Genomic DNA, 14,691 nt, shown 5'->3' on the forward strand with positions numbered 1-14,691 from the left:
ATAGAAAAATTAGCAGGGACAGAATGGGAAACCAATTAAACAGCGATGATTTCAGATTTTCGAGGTGGAGTTTCAACATACAGAGGGTAAACATTGTACTCTAAAAAAGTAATCTAGGCCTATATTACGCACAGTTGGATATATACCCCGGGAGGAGAATTTCATTGATTCATCCTGATGATCTTAGGAGGTGGCCCGGGGGAAATCCTCCCAGAGCAAGAAATTCCCGTGAGGCCGTATTTCATATCGTGCTCAATGCAGATTCGCAGTAGTATTTTTCATCTTCCGTGTAATGAGATTCCATCCCGTCCGGGGGGAAATGTGAAATTGAAATCATTACTGCAATGAAAGGTTTCGGGAATAATACGGCAGAAAAAAATTTAAAAATTGGAAAAGAAATTGATTAGGATACTGTTTAGGAGAACCAGGGGTTCCACGGACAAGAGGTAAGCGCTCTACCATTCGACCCCCATGCCTCCAAGTTTTCATTTGACACTCCCTCGTATTTAAAATGATACACCTAGTATGACAAATCATCATTACGACCTGAAGTAAGAATTCCTACTTCTTTAGTATCTAATAAAGGAAGCTTTAGTTCAGATGTCTATACTTGAGCGAATTTGCGCAGGGAATCAGTTTCTATAGCATATCTGCACGGGAAGTATCAACGCTGGATCCAATGACAGTATTCGACCAAGAGCGGATGTGAACTGTAACAGCGCCTGAAGGTCCAATGTCCATCAAGGACGAGCAAAAATGTCCAATAATAATAATAATAATAGGCGACTCACTTCAGCTCTCGTTATCAATTAAGCTCCGGTCGCCAACACGCTATTTGGGCAACGGAAAACTCTCTCTCTTTCCTCATCTCCCCCACTTTCACTTCTCCCTCCCCAGAGAGATGTTAGTCCAATGCCTTGAGTTCCTCCCACCATTTTCGATTTGTTCTCCTACTCCTTTTCGTGATATCTCTGGCGCCTTGCCTGAGGCAGTTTGGACAGCGAACGTGCCAAAGCTCTGGGATTAAATAAAAACTTGTATCATTTTCCAGCTTATTCACTCATATATTATGTTTTGGATTTCCCTATCTTTAGAAGCTAGTTCACCCAACTGTAACAGCACATTAAAACAACTGATCTCCGAGTGAGAAACATAAAGTGTTGGGTTTCAATTTTGAAGATTACATACCAAATACAGAAATATGTAGATAAGGATCTGTATAGCTCAATGGCTAGTGGGTACGCTTTTGATGTGTACCGGCTTCGATTCCCAATAGGGGCAAAGCATTCTTTATGTTGACCCAGTATTTTGAGACAATTTAGGAGCTAAAAAATAGCAAACTGCGGTTCAAACAGTCAAAAGAATAACAATGACAGGAGTCGATACGATAACCAAAAACCATTAGCCTATACTAAAATCCGCAAGGTGGAGCATAGTCCTCCAGATTTCATTTTTATAGGACCCATACACGGTCCACGGTTTGTACAAACAGTATGACCGTGTATGTTGCTGTATGAACTGTTTGTGCAAACTTTTTCCACATCGAACTCATGTTCGAAAATTGTTTACATGAACATGATGCTTGCGCAAACACGTGGACCGTGTATGGGCATGTATGTGCAAACACGAGCGTTATTTCTGAGTAAGAGGTCTAGTGTACAGACGCTTATTTCTTGCGCTATGGCGTCAATGAATAGGAATCAAGAATTCTGGAGAGAATTTATTGAACTTTGCGAAATTTACCTGAACTGTGGAAGGTAAAGAGTGAAAATTATAAAAACAGTAATCTGAAAAATGCGGCATATGATAAATTGGTGGATACAATGAAGAAAATAGATTAGAAGGCGGATAGAGTCAGTGAGGAATAAAATCAATTTTCCAGTATTTCACCATATGTAGTTGAATCCATTCGTAAATAATTTTTATAGTCTACAGTCGAACTTATCTCAAGTTCGGATATTACCTAGGTAAATTTTGATGACTAATCTTAGACCGTTTCTTGAACCACTCTTTGATCCACACCCTCTTCTTCCGTTTTGATTTCGCAGGTCTTTCCGCTTCCAAAGCACAAGAAATTACTATCGCTAAACGAGCTGCTTCAGTGGACATGTTTACGCTATCAAACTCAAAATTGAACTGAAGTTTGTGCAAACAGTTGGACCGTGTATGGCCGAATGTTTGCGCAAACACAGTGTTTGCACAAACATGATGTTTGTACAAACCGTGGATCGTCTATGGGCCCCTTTACATGTAAGAGCGAATGATTTTGTTTTTCGATTTTGTCTACGCATGAAATCCTGAATCCTGTTCGCGATTCGAAAACTCTTGTAGACTATCCTATTTTAAAATGGTATTTTTGTTACGTTAGCAGAAAAAAAAAAAATATTTTTGTGTATCTTATTAAAGTGTTAAAACAATGACCTATCAATATCTTGTACACATTATACTCACAGAACAGAAAAATAGGCATTATCAAAGAGGACGTAAGGGCAAGTATAACCGTTCAAAATTCAATATGAAGAAGAATAGGTAAATCTGGGACCGGAATGAGAAACCAATGAAGCAGTGATGATTCCAGATTTTCGGAGGTGGATTATGGGTACTTTCAATACACAGAGGGTAAAAATTGTACTGAATAAAACTGTAATCCACGTTAAGCACATTTAGATATATGCCCCAGGAGGGGAAGTATTTCATAGCTCCGGCCTGATGATGTCAGGAGATTGCCCGGGGAAAATCCTCGCACCGTGCTACGAAATTTCCATCGGGGACATAGAAAATATATCGTGATCAATGCAGTTTCGCAGCAGTACTTTTCACTTCCCGTGTAATGAGATTTCACTCCGGCCAGGGGAAATAGGGAATTGAAATCATCACTGCCATGAAAGGTTTTTGGGAATAATACGGGAGAAAACAACTTTATTGGAAATATTTTTTTTTTTTTTTAAATGGAAAGCAAATTGATCACAACACTGTTTAGGAAAAATATTCTGAAGGACGTAGTAGAAGATAACGAAGAAGTGGCGGCTTATAAGGGAAGGCACACCAGTAAAAATGAATGTTTTATAATTTTAAACTGCGAGATCAGTTACGTAATGTCCTAACGTTTGTATTTGTGTATTAAGACATTGGATGTTTTCTTACTATAGTTTGAAGTGATAAAACCTTAAATTTTAAACTTTCATACTATGTTATGCATAAGAGTCGGAAGTGGCCCCGCGTAGCGTAGTCGCTAACTCTCTCGCCTTCGATGCAAGCGATCCCGGGTTCGATTCCCGGTGGGGAACTCGGTCGAAAAAGTGTAAAACGTTTTCTCAGACCAGCCACCCTGAATGGGGTTTTCCTGGGTTTTCCTCATTCACACCAGGCAAATGCCGGGGTGGTACCTAACTTACAGGCCCCAGGCAGCTTCCTTCCTTTCCCAATCCTTTCTTCCTTCCCTTTCCTCGGATAGTATGCTCGCCGAGTGACGTCATCCCTCTAAACGTGACGGACTAAATGGTCTTAGATGTCGAGAACCCAGCAATTTAAATCTTAGATCCTAAATAAGAGTCGGAAGCCTTACAGAACGGTTTTGTCCGTCCGTCTGTCGACAGTATCAGATTGAAAACAGTAAGATATCAAATGTGGTTTCTTGCTATTGATTCAGCATCCAAAGGATAGGTTCCATTAACTCTCTATTCAAAACGGAAATGGTTCAAATTAGACTTTTAGTTTTAACTTATATCGCCATAGAGGGAAAACAGTAACGTATATCGAGAGGCACTTTTTGCGAACGATTCTACGTCTTAAGGCAGCGTCTAATGACTATCCACAACACTACCAAAACCGGAAGTGGTTCAAAGTTACTATTACTTCCAGTTTCAATATTTATTCGCATAGAAAAAAAATGGTAAGATAGCGAAAAGTGATTTGTGCAATAGATTCAGCGTCTCAACACATCATGACGACCCACAAACTTTACCGAAACCGGAAGTGGTTCAAATCTACTATTACTTCCGGATTCAATATTGATTTCCCGTAGCGCAAAGATGTTAATTGCCATCAAGACGCGGTTTTTTTACAATTGATTCAGCGTCCCAAGCACCTGCTCCCTTAACCCTCATATTTAAACCGGATGTGGTTCAAATTAGTCATTTCCGGTTCTAACTTTTATTGTAATAGATGGAAAACGGTAACAGATATTAAGAAGTTTTTTCTGCAAACTACTCAGCGTCTCAACACAATATATCATGACTATCCACCACTCTATACCAAAATCGGAAGTGGTTCAAATTAGTTATTTCCGGTTTCAATGTTTATCGCTATAGAACAAAATGGTAAGAGATAGCGAGAAGCAGGCTTTTGCAAGCGATTCAGCATCTCAAGACAACATATCATGACTATCCACAACACTCTACTAATACCGGAAGTGATTCAAATTTACTATTATTTCCGGTTTACTACTGATTTCTGTAGAGCAAAAACGGTCAAAGATACCACGAAGCAGCTTTTTCCAATCCATTCAGCGTCCCAAGGGTAGGTACTATCCTCTGCGTTAAAGATCTTTTCAAACCAGAAATGGTTAAATTAGCAATTTCCTGTTTCAACGTTTAGTAGAACGAAAAGAGTAATAGATAGCGAGAAGTGGTAACAGATAACGAAAACGGTAACTATTGAGAGCACTCCACCGAAAGAAGTGGTTCAAGTTTTACTATTACTTCGGGTTTCAATACTGATTTGTATGAAGCAAAAACAGCAAAAAGATATTGAGATGCGGTTTTCTGTAATCGATTTACCTTGGCAAGAATAGGTTCTATCTATTCTGTGAAATCTCTGTTCAAACCAGAAGTGGTTCAAATTAACCATCCCAGGTTTGAAAATTTATCACTATAGAACTAAAAGGGTAATAAGATACCGACAAACTGGCTTAGTAATCGATACAGTATCTCAAATGTAGATATATATCATCACAACCTGCAACATTATATCGAAACCGGAAGTGGCTGAATTTATTAGTACTTCTGGTGTCAAAATTTTATAGAACAGTAGTTTTTTTTTTTTTTTTTTTTTTTTTTGTAATCCCTTCTCTTCACCCTTAATTCAAACAGGGAGTGGTAGACATGAACGATTTTTGGTTTCAACTTTTGTCGCCATAGAACAAAAACAATAAAAGGTAGCAAGTAATGGCTTTTTGATATGGTTTCAGGATCCGAGAAACAAGTTCTATACTTGATCTTGTTACTCTACTGTAACCAGTACTTATAGATGAACTATTTCAAGTTTGAGTACTGAATCCGCATAGTTTGGAAGTCCTAGTTCCACACTGTGAAACAATATTCACTTGTTAGTTATGTGAATTCCCTCACGAGCCGTCCCTGGATAGAAGGAAAACGAGGAAGAGAAAACGACTCAATTCATAGACGGTATTAAAACGGAGAATTCCTATATCCAGAAGGAGGGGTAAGAGGATGACCGTTAAACATAGAACATTACCAACTATGATAGTGGCGATGCTGGTATAATCTTTCTTCGAATTGCTCGTGTAATCCGCACATTATGTACCTATAATGTAATATCTGTCATGTGTGGGCTATCTTATTAGGTTCACGCAGTGGGATGTTAGTATGTACGACTGTCTGTCTATCTATTACTAAAGACGATAACTTTAGAACGAAAGCGAATTTTTGAATTCTGTTTCTGGCAACTGATAGTTAGAGCGATTATCTAGACCAGTTTCGTTAATGAAGATATTCTGTTAATATGTTCACGGGTAATGGGATTTTAACGGTAACTATACACTACTGGTGGGCAGAAAAACCGATTTTTCGTTTTTTGGGAAAACCGAAACCTGTTTTGAAAATTATAAAACCGGTTTTTCATCGAAACCGGTTATCGGTTTTCTCCAAACCCGATTCGGTTTTTCACCGCATCTGGTTTCGGTTTTCTTCAAACCGGCTCCGTTTTCTTACAAAATTTGTTCTATTTCTGACCAGAATAGTGCTTAGCTGTTCTCCAGAAACCGATTCCGTTTCCACATAAATAGAGTTCTATGTTTTTCACCAAAACCAGTTTTGCAGAAAATCGAAACCGGTTATTGGAGAAAACCGAAGCCAGTTTCGGCGAAAAAACCGAACCGGTTTTGCCCATCCCTACTATCCACATCCCATTCAACATCTATAACATTTCCTTGCTTTTATGCTTTTATGAGTTCAAGTGGGTCTGGACCCCCCCCCCCCCAACTTCCTAACTCAACATACATTTCTACGTTTTCTCAATAAAACTATACTTGTTGAACAGAATGATTGATGAAGTATGAAAATTTGATCTTACACTTAATCTATTCTCTTTCTCTTATAAAAGTAATCTAGTTCTATATATTATTTTTTTTTTCTGAAAATATAGGTGAAAGTGTTTTACAATATTACTTATCGTCTTTACGGGTGCACAATAATACCCATTCAATACCACATAGACACAAGCACGTAGCCAGGATTTCATAATAGGGGGGATCCGTGACGAAGTACTGCGGTTATCACACCAGGGGCTCGATCATTCTAAACTAGTTTACTGGAAACATATATTAGTTCGTTTAACCAGGATTTCGTAATGAGAGGAAGAGGCATGACATGAGATACTCTGGCTACACACCAGGGGCTCGATCAATCTAAACTATTTTACTATGGCAACAGCTATGGCAACATATCCATATTGGTTTCTTAGGACAATAAAATGAGGATATGTTAGTAAGTATTTTAATAACGAACTATGAAGAATCTCGAGTAAAAGAATATAACAAAAAGTATTGAAAAATATATAATCTTCCGAGTTTTTTAAGGACTTCTGAGAGTCCATCTGATCTAACTGGTTTATCGATCGTTATTTGTAGTCCTTAGGATTAGCATGGAGCTAAATGGAATTCGGAATTCTCTGTTACAATAATACCAATTTTCAAGTTGATCCCCCTCAATTTCCTCCACACAAAGCTCCTCACAAGAAAGAGTAACCAAACGCTTACTGTAGCTTTATATTTTTAACGCTGATTCTTTTTTTTTTCGTTTCTTTTTGTTTCATTTTTCCGTATTTTTTTTTTACATTTCTGGTTCCGAAGGGGGGGGGGAGGTCCGGACCCCCCGGACCCACCTCTTGGCTACGTGCCTGATAGACATAATGGCTGGTAGTATTGGACTCCCTCCTTCAAAGCTTAGACGCCCAACAAAAATTTCTGGGCGCAAGCCTGTTTGTAGGCAAATAGTTTACATTTAATTAATAACAATTAGCAGCTAAGGTTCTCAAGGTCTCACCACACCCGCGACGTGAAGTCTTAATCATTGCATTCCAGTCAGTGACAGAAACTTCCGCACCACGTGTGCGCAAACGAGTGACAAGTCATATAACGGGCGCTACTGGATGACATTTCAGACCATAATAGACAAGTGTATGCTAAGTGACATGAATGCGACATTAGATAACATTGCACTGAGCAAAACGTCCTTGACCGTAAAGTAATGACCGTGATATGACTTTGCATGTATGTATATATATTTGCTTGCATTCATCTCACAATACACCATATTTAGTTACATCTACATCAACAGACAAATATCATTTTTGGCATAACCGTTTAGTCCGCTTTACAGATATAAAAACTTTTAAAAGGGAAGGGAGAAATGAACTAAAAATTCATAAACCGAATGCATCATGGGTGTTTTTATACAGTGGATTCCAAGTAGGGGGTCGAATTTTCCAAAACCTTATATGAAAGAAATTAATTTCTAATCAGGAATGGGTAAAACCGATTTCTAGAAAAACGTAAAATCGATATTTCGGTTTTCTCTAAAATCGTTTGGTTTTTCACCAAAATAGATTTTAAAACCGAAAACTGTTTTTGGTAGAAAACCAAACCGTTTTGTTTTGAAAGATTAAACAAACACCAAAAAAAAAAAAAAAAAAAAAAAAAGTTTCGGTTTTTCCAAAAATCCAAAAACGAAAAACCGTTATTTTATGCCCACGACTACTTTTGATGAAATCGGTGTTCTATGAAATAAGAAAATGGTTCCCAGTCTTCTCTCACTTCAACACACTTTACTGAACAAAAACTATCGCGACATACTTGTTTGAATTTCGTCAATAATAACACCTATAAATTATAATAATGATAGGCTATATGTTAGTATAATGCCATAGTAATAGCTAACATTTTAGGCTGGAGATTGAGTCCGGAACCTAGTGCACCAAAGGGACATGCGCTAGCCACAACACCAGCGAGAATGGGTTCTATGGATTTGCACCCAACGATCTATCAATGATGTGTGTATATATTGATCATGATAATCATAGTAGTTTTTGAGTTTCTATGCTCTGAAGATCACGGAAAGACGAATCATCACAAATAAAGCCACTAAAATAAAATAAGAACACAGAGTAACGTACAACAATTTAGCAGTGAGGCCCAGAGAAACATTAATGACGGGTGACTGACAATGAAGTTGGAACAATGTTAATAAACAGATAAATAACAAAACAGTAAGTAGTTCCTCAATTGCCCTCACGATCCTGCGTGGATGACGTAATGCCAACGCCATCTGGTGAGTAGCATTCTCTTGCTTCACTAGCCCCGGTACTGCTAAACTTCGCTAATCTTACAATAAGCAGCATGCCAGTGCAACTACCACTTTGGCATAAACAGAAAAATACTATTAACAATTTGCCTTATCTAATTTTTAGCAGTTTAATTTGAAGAATAAGTTCATTTCAGTAGATATTTTCGTTTTGCGCTATAGTTTGTGAACTTCGTAGTTTTTTCCCCATTATTCCGTAATAAACAAACTATTTTCTCTTCTTTTCTAGAGAGGGCAAGGTTTAATCCCCTTGTGGTAAATGGTAAGATAGGGCTGTATTTCATTCAAAGAATTGGAACTGGAAACTGTCGATATGGCAACCCTGTGTCATTTCTGAATTTCTGACGCCGTGGGGCTGACCAACGATAATGATTAATCTGTTGTTGTACTCACTGTTTGTGTCGCTATAAGCAATGGAGGGGGGAGGAGAGAGTGAAAGACAGACAGACAGACAATCCGGTGGATACAAAGGGTTGGCTGGTGCCAGCGCGTCTCGAACCTCCCCTCATGAAAGGGCAATCGCTAATCCTCTGCTAAAGAAAAGGCAAGAACGGTCTTCTATAGACACCGCAAGGTATGAAGAATAGCCAACGATCATTCCATGTCTACATACGAAGATCATTTACAACAAGCACCGGGCAGAGAGAGAGAGAGAGAGAGAGAGAGAGAGAGAAAGCAGCAACTACTTGCCACCGCAGTGAAAGGATTGTTCAAACGAAGTTACTTTGTAGAAGTACCCTGATCCAGTGGTTCCCAAACTTTTTCGACTGACACACTACTCAAAACTCACGACACCGCGACACCTGTTTGATGCTTTTTTTGTTTAAATTACTAACATTATAAATTATAATAGTCAGTGGCGTATTTAGGGGGCTACAGGGCTCAAACCCCTCCAAAATAAATTAGTTTTCGCATTCCACTTACAACAATAATCCTTCTTACCATTTCTAAGAATTTCATTGACTTCCCATTTTCTTATGTACTGTATCTACTTTGTTTAGAAATAATAATGTATTTGTCAAATTTCATTCCATGTAAGAGCTACGTTCTTTTTTTCTTTCTTTCTATTCCATTCTACTCTTCTGTTTCGCTTTCTTAGTTATTTTATTACTTTCTTTCGTTCTCCTATCATACTTTCAATCATTGTTAGTTGTGATTCAAGTCGGCCGTTGTCAGTAACACCAAAAGTAAGAGAAACTGATAAGCGAAACTCGTGTTCCACATCACCTTGTGGGGATCTCAACATAACGGGACTTCAGTTATTATAGCAAAAGAATATTTACATCGTTTAGTTATAAAGAAAAGTAAATGTTTGAATTAAAGAAAATCAAGAGGGGGAAATAAGTAGCCCGAGAAATAAGGTAGGCCAAGAGGATGCTTCTTTTTTCTTCTATGGATAGGATAAAACGTTAGATTCACTGCTAAATTTATATGTGTATCATATCACACAAGCAGTGGCGTATTTAAATTTTTTGTTTCGGGGGTGGCTTTGCTAACTTTCGGGGGGGGCTATGCCTGAATATGTGAAAATTATGCAAGATATTTCATATACTTTACTATAATAAGTAAGGTTTCGGGAGGGGGCCTTAAGCCCGGAAGCCCCCCCCTAAATACGCCACTGCACACAAGAGTCACCAGTCTGCAATTTTTGCCGTTAAAACTTCAATTTATGCACAAATTATATTAAAATATATTTAATTCTCAAACTGAGGCGGGCAATTGACCCTTCTTGCTTCACCGTGTTGTGCATAGCCCCCGAAGGAAAATCCTAAATACGCCATCGATAATAGTGTAAGACTGGAAAAAAAAACTGCAAGAGCATTGAAGTTTCCAACCGAAGCAGGAGGTGAAAAAAAAAAAAAGGGAAGACGCGGACTAGAGACGAGGCATCAAATAGCAATTGTCACAGAAAAAAAAAGTGGTCCTTATTGAGCCGAAACGAGACAGCAAGATTGTGTATAAGATTGTAAGTTTGTAGAATGACGTGACACTACGTAGTCCTGAAATGAAATGAAAAGGAATTCTTTCAGTTTTACATCCCACGATTATGCCGGCTAGACTAAAGGAGCCGGTGATGATGAGAAATGAATGCAATGATAGAATGAAGGAAGTGGGAGCAAACAGGAAAATCCCGAGAAAACCCATGCACACGGTGTTTGTCCACCACAAAGTTTACTGGTGCGAGCTGGAATCGAACCTGGGATCCCCTGCACCAGATATGAACGCTTACCATTGAGCCATCACGACCCCTATGTAGTCTTGAACATCGTTATTGTCAATGGAGGTGTTGACTGTACAGTCTGTATCTAAATTGATTTGAACTAATTATTAATAAATGCTTCATGATTTTTAACTTTTAAAATTTCGCGGCACACCCTATTGGGTTGCGCGACACACCAATTGGGAATCATTGCCCTGACCGATACTTTTGTGGTAGATTTCAGATTTGAACTTAAAAACCATATTTGGATCTGACAGGGACGGATCATACTTCCTAAGGGGGACGTAGGGAGAATTCGGAGCAATGAATCTACATTAGTATACAGTAATTTGTCGTTTTTAAAAAGTCGATATTTTGGTCATTTTTGGCTTATGATTTATTTTTTGAAACCTCACTATATATATAGTACAAATAAGAGAGTGAAAGAGGGAACAAAAAATGTAAAATTTATGAAACTGTCGTCTTTGCGGCATCTCAAAACATACATCGATTACCTGTTTTTTTTTTTTTTTTGTTTTTTTTTCATCAAAAGGCAACCTTTCTGTACTAGTAGAAGTTTTAAAAAATCGAATTTTTGTGCTCCACCCTGACGAACACCCCCTGCATTACACTTTTTCAGAGTAGAGGGGCACGGTGGCTCAGTAGTAGAGCGTTTCCTCTGGTGCGTGCGGTCTTTGGTTCGATCCCCAGCCAAGTGAATTTCTGGTGGACAATATCGTGTCCGTGTGTTTTCTCTGGGTATTTTCGTTTTCTTCCACATTTCATTCCACTTACTCTTCCATCATCATTCATTTGTCTTAATCTCCCTTAGTCTAAAAGGCAAAATCGTGGGACGTTAAAGTGAAAGATTCCATTTCATTTCTATTCTTTTTAAGAGTAATAAACTTGTTTGAAGTTTCAAATGCTCTACTCTTTTATCTTGTTGAAAATCGTTCTTTTATACTTTTGTGTGTGTGTGTGCTACACCAAAATGATTTGACATAAATGTATTGAAAACTAGTCACACCGATTTCTTAAAGATGTAGATACAGTGGATAATCTTCTTTACACTAGGGATGGGCAAAACCGGTTTCTAAAAAAAACCGAAACCCAACAAAAACGACTTTTCGATTTTCTCCCAAAACCGGTTCGGTTTTCTTCACCGAAACCGGTTTCAGTTTTCTCCAAAAACCGGTTTCGGTTTTCTCCAAAACTGGTTTCGGTGAAAACTTTTGGAAAACACAAAACTATCTCTGTGGAAACGGATTCGGTTTCCGAAGAACAACGAAACACTATTCTGGTCAGAATTGGAACACATTTTGGAACAAAACCGGTTTTGAAGAAATCCGAAACCGAACCGGTTTTGAAGAAAACAGAAACCGTTTTTTGAAAATTTACAAAAACCGGTTTCGTTTTTTTTTAAAAATCGAAAAACCGTTTTTCCTGCCCACCACTACTTTACACTAAGCTTTTCCATGAGGAATTTGAAACTTACAGGATGTATCAAAAAGGACTTTACAACTTTGAAAATCTCATATTGATTTATTCATTTATCTTACAAACATGGTTTTGGTGTCATTTTGTAGCAAAATATATCAAGTTTTGACTCACGTAGTAGTACACTAGTTCAGAAAAAAACCACCGCAAGCGCTAGCGGCAGTTGAAGCAAAGATGGCTGTTTTTACTGGTCCAGGTAAATGGATCGGTCGAGGTGGGCCAATTGCATGGCCCCCCACGCTCACCCGACTTGACACCTCTTGATATTTTTTTAATTTTGCGGGGTTCATCAAGGATACCGTGTTTTGTTCCACCCTTACAGGCTTCTGTACCAGAGTACAGAGCTAGGATCTACCTCAGAATTGAACAACTCACACTCAGAGACGGATCCAGGACGGACTTCTGGGGGGGGGGGGCGGTTGGTTATAATACTGCTACTTAGAGTTATTTTTAAGAGCTCCAAACTCTGGGATGGGTTTTATTTATATATAAAATAAGAAAGTGTCCTCTTCTCGGGGGGGCAATCGCCCCGATCGCCCCCTGGAACCGCCCCTGGTCACATGCTGCAGCGAGTTTGGCAAGAAATCAACTTTTAGATGGGATGTGTGCTGCATCATCAATGGAAGCCACATTGAACCTCTTTAGTTATAAGGAAAAAAAACCTTTTATTTTGCTACAAAATGACACCAAAGCCATGTCTGTAAGCTAAATAAATAAATAAATATTTTTTTTAAAAAAAAAGTTGTAAAGTTCTTTTTGATACACCCTGTACTTTCTCGAAGAAAATAAACTAAGTGATTTACAGATTTCATTAGACTTTAGTGATAATGTCATTTTTTGATACACACTGTGCCGTACATAAAACCAAGTTAGTAAACAGGAAAGAAAAGAGACACTCTTGGAAGACACAGAGGAGAGTGTATGAAGATTTAATGCAGGCAGGGTCTAATTTCAAAGTGATTATGTCATTCATAGAATTTATTTACTTGGAACATAATGTGATGTGTGACAGACTCTACAGTGTCATGTCAAAATTACTGATGAAAAAAAAAAGTCAGATGTTATAGATATACCACATTGACTTGACACCTAGTCTTCCGTTCCAAGCGCTGCTATCAGCTGAAGGAAGTCCACTCCCTTTATTTCGCTTGGCAACAGCTAAACCCTTATTGGCTCAGCGCATGGGTGTGTGAGAGTGAGGGTGTAAGCTTTAGTTCGCATTTTTGCCACGGATCAAGACATTTTGGCAGCACAATAGTACAGATACTGCAGCAAGTTATGAAAGTAAAAATCAATCTGAAGATGACATGCGGAGAAAAATATGAAATATTTCAGTTTAACGTTCCACGCTTAAGCCCTTTCAGGCTAAGGGAGACAATGATTAAGGCAAATGAATGATGATAGAAGAATTGGTGGAATGAAAAAGTAGGAAGAAACGGGAATACCTCGAGGAAACCCATGGACACGATGTTGTCCACCACAAAATTACTTGGCCGGGAATCGAACCAGGGAGCCCACACAGCACAGGTAAGCGCTATACCACTAAGCTACCTGTGAAGAGTTCAGAGTTGCAATAAAACATGGACTTCAGTTCCTGAGCAAGGCAAAATCATTTCAAAAGTGTGAATGATGGTGAGTGAAATAGTTTGTTGTTATTAAGTTTTTATGTCTCTCTCGTTATGAAGGTATTAATTAAATGTTTCCATTTCCTTGTTGATTTACGTCAATATATTCATTTTAGACAAACATTCCTGTTCATTGTGCATATGACATCATTAAGGAAATGAAATGGGAAAAAGACGATATATATATATATATATATATATATATATATATATATATATATATATATATATATATATATATATATATATATATATATATATATATATATATATATATACAGAAATACCGTCAAACCATGAGCAAGAACAACGGCGCCGACTTTCCAAAATTTGTGTGGGTGCATATCAATGGGGAAGTTTTCGTTCTCAGGGAAGGCTCGATATTTTATTGATTTATTTTTAGTTAAAATCTTTTTATGAACATGTCATAAAGGGCTGTGATGTGATAAAGTAAAATATACCGGTACTATAAGGAAAAGTTCTGGCTGCTGTAGCTCAGTTGGTAACACGCCTGACTTAAACATAAGAGAAACGGTTTCAGACCCGGGTCCAAACTAAAAATCCGCAGCCCCGGAACACCCACGTAGTCGGTGCACAGGAGCAAGAAGCAACATATCAAATTTATATATGAGAGGAAAGGACATTCTAAAGTGCTATGTCGCTGGACCAATTTGAAAATCGAAAAAAAAAAGTACGAAAATGTACTGCATTTGGTTATATTTGGTTGGATTACATTAGATTATGTTACATGAGGCGCGCAGTATTACTA

This window comes from Thermobia domestica, chromosome 8, assembly GCF_964235325.1.
Source record: "Thermobia domestica chromosome 8, izTheDome1.hap1.1, whole genome shotgun sequence".
NCBI classification, from domain to species: Eukaryota; Metazoa; Arthropoda; class Insecta; order Zygentoma; family Lepismatidae; genus Thermobia; species Thermobia domestica.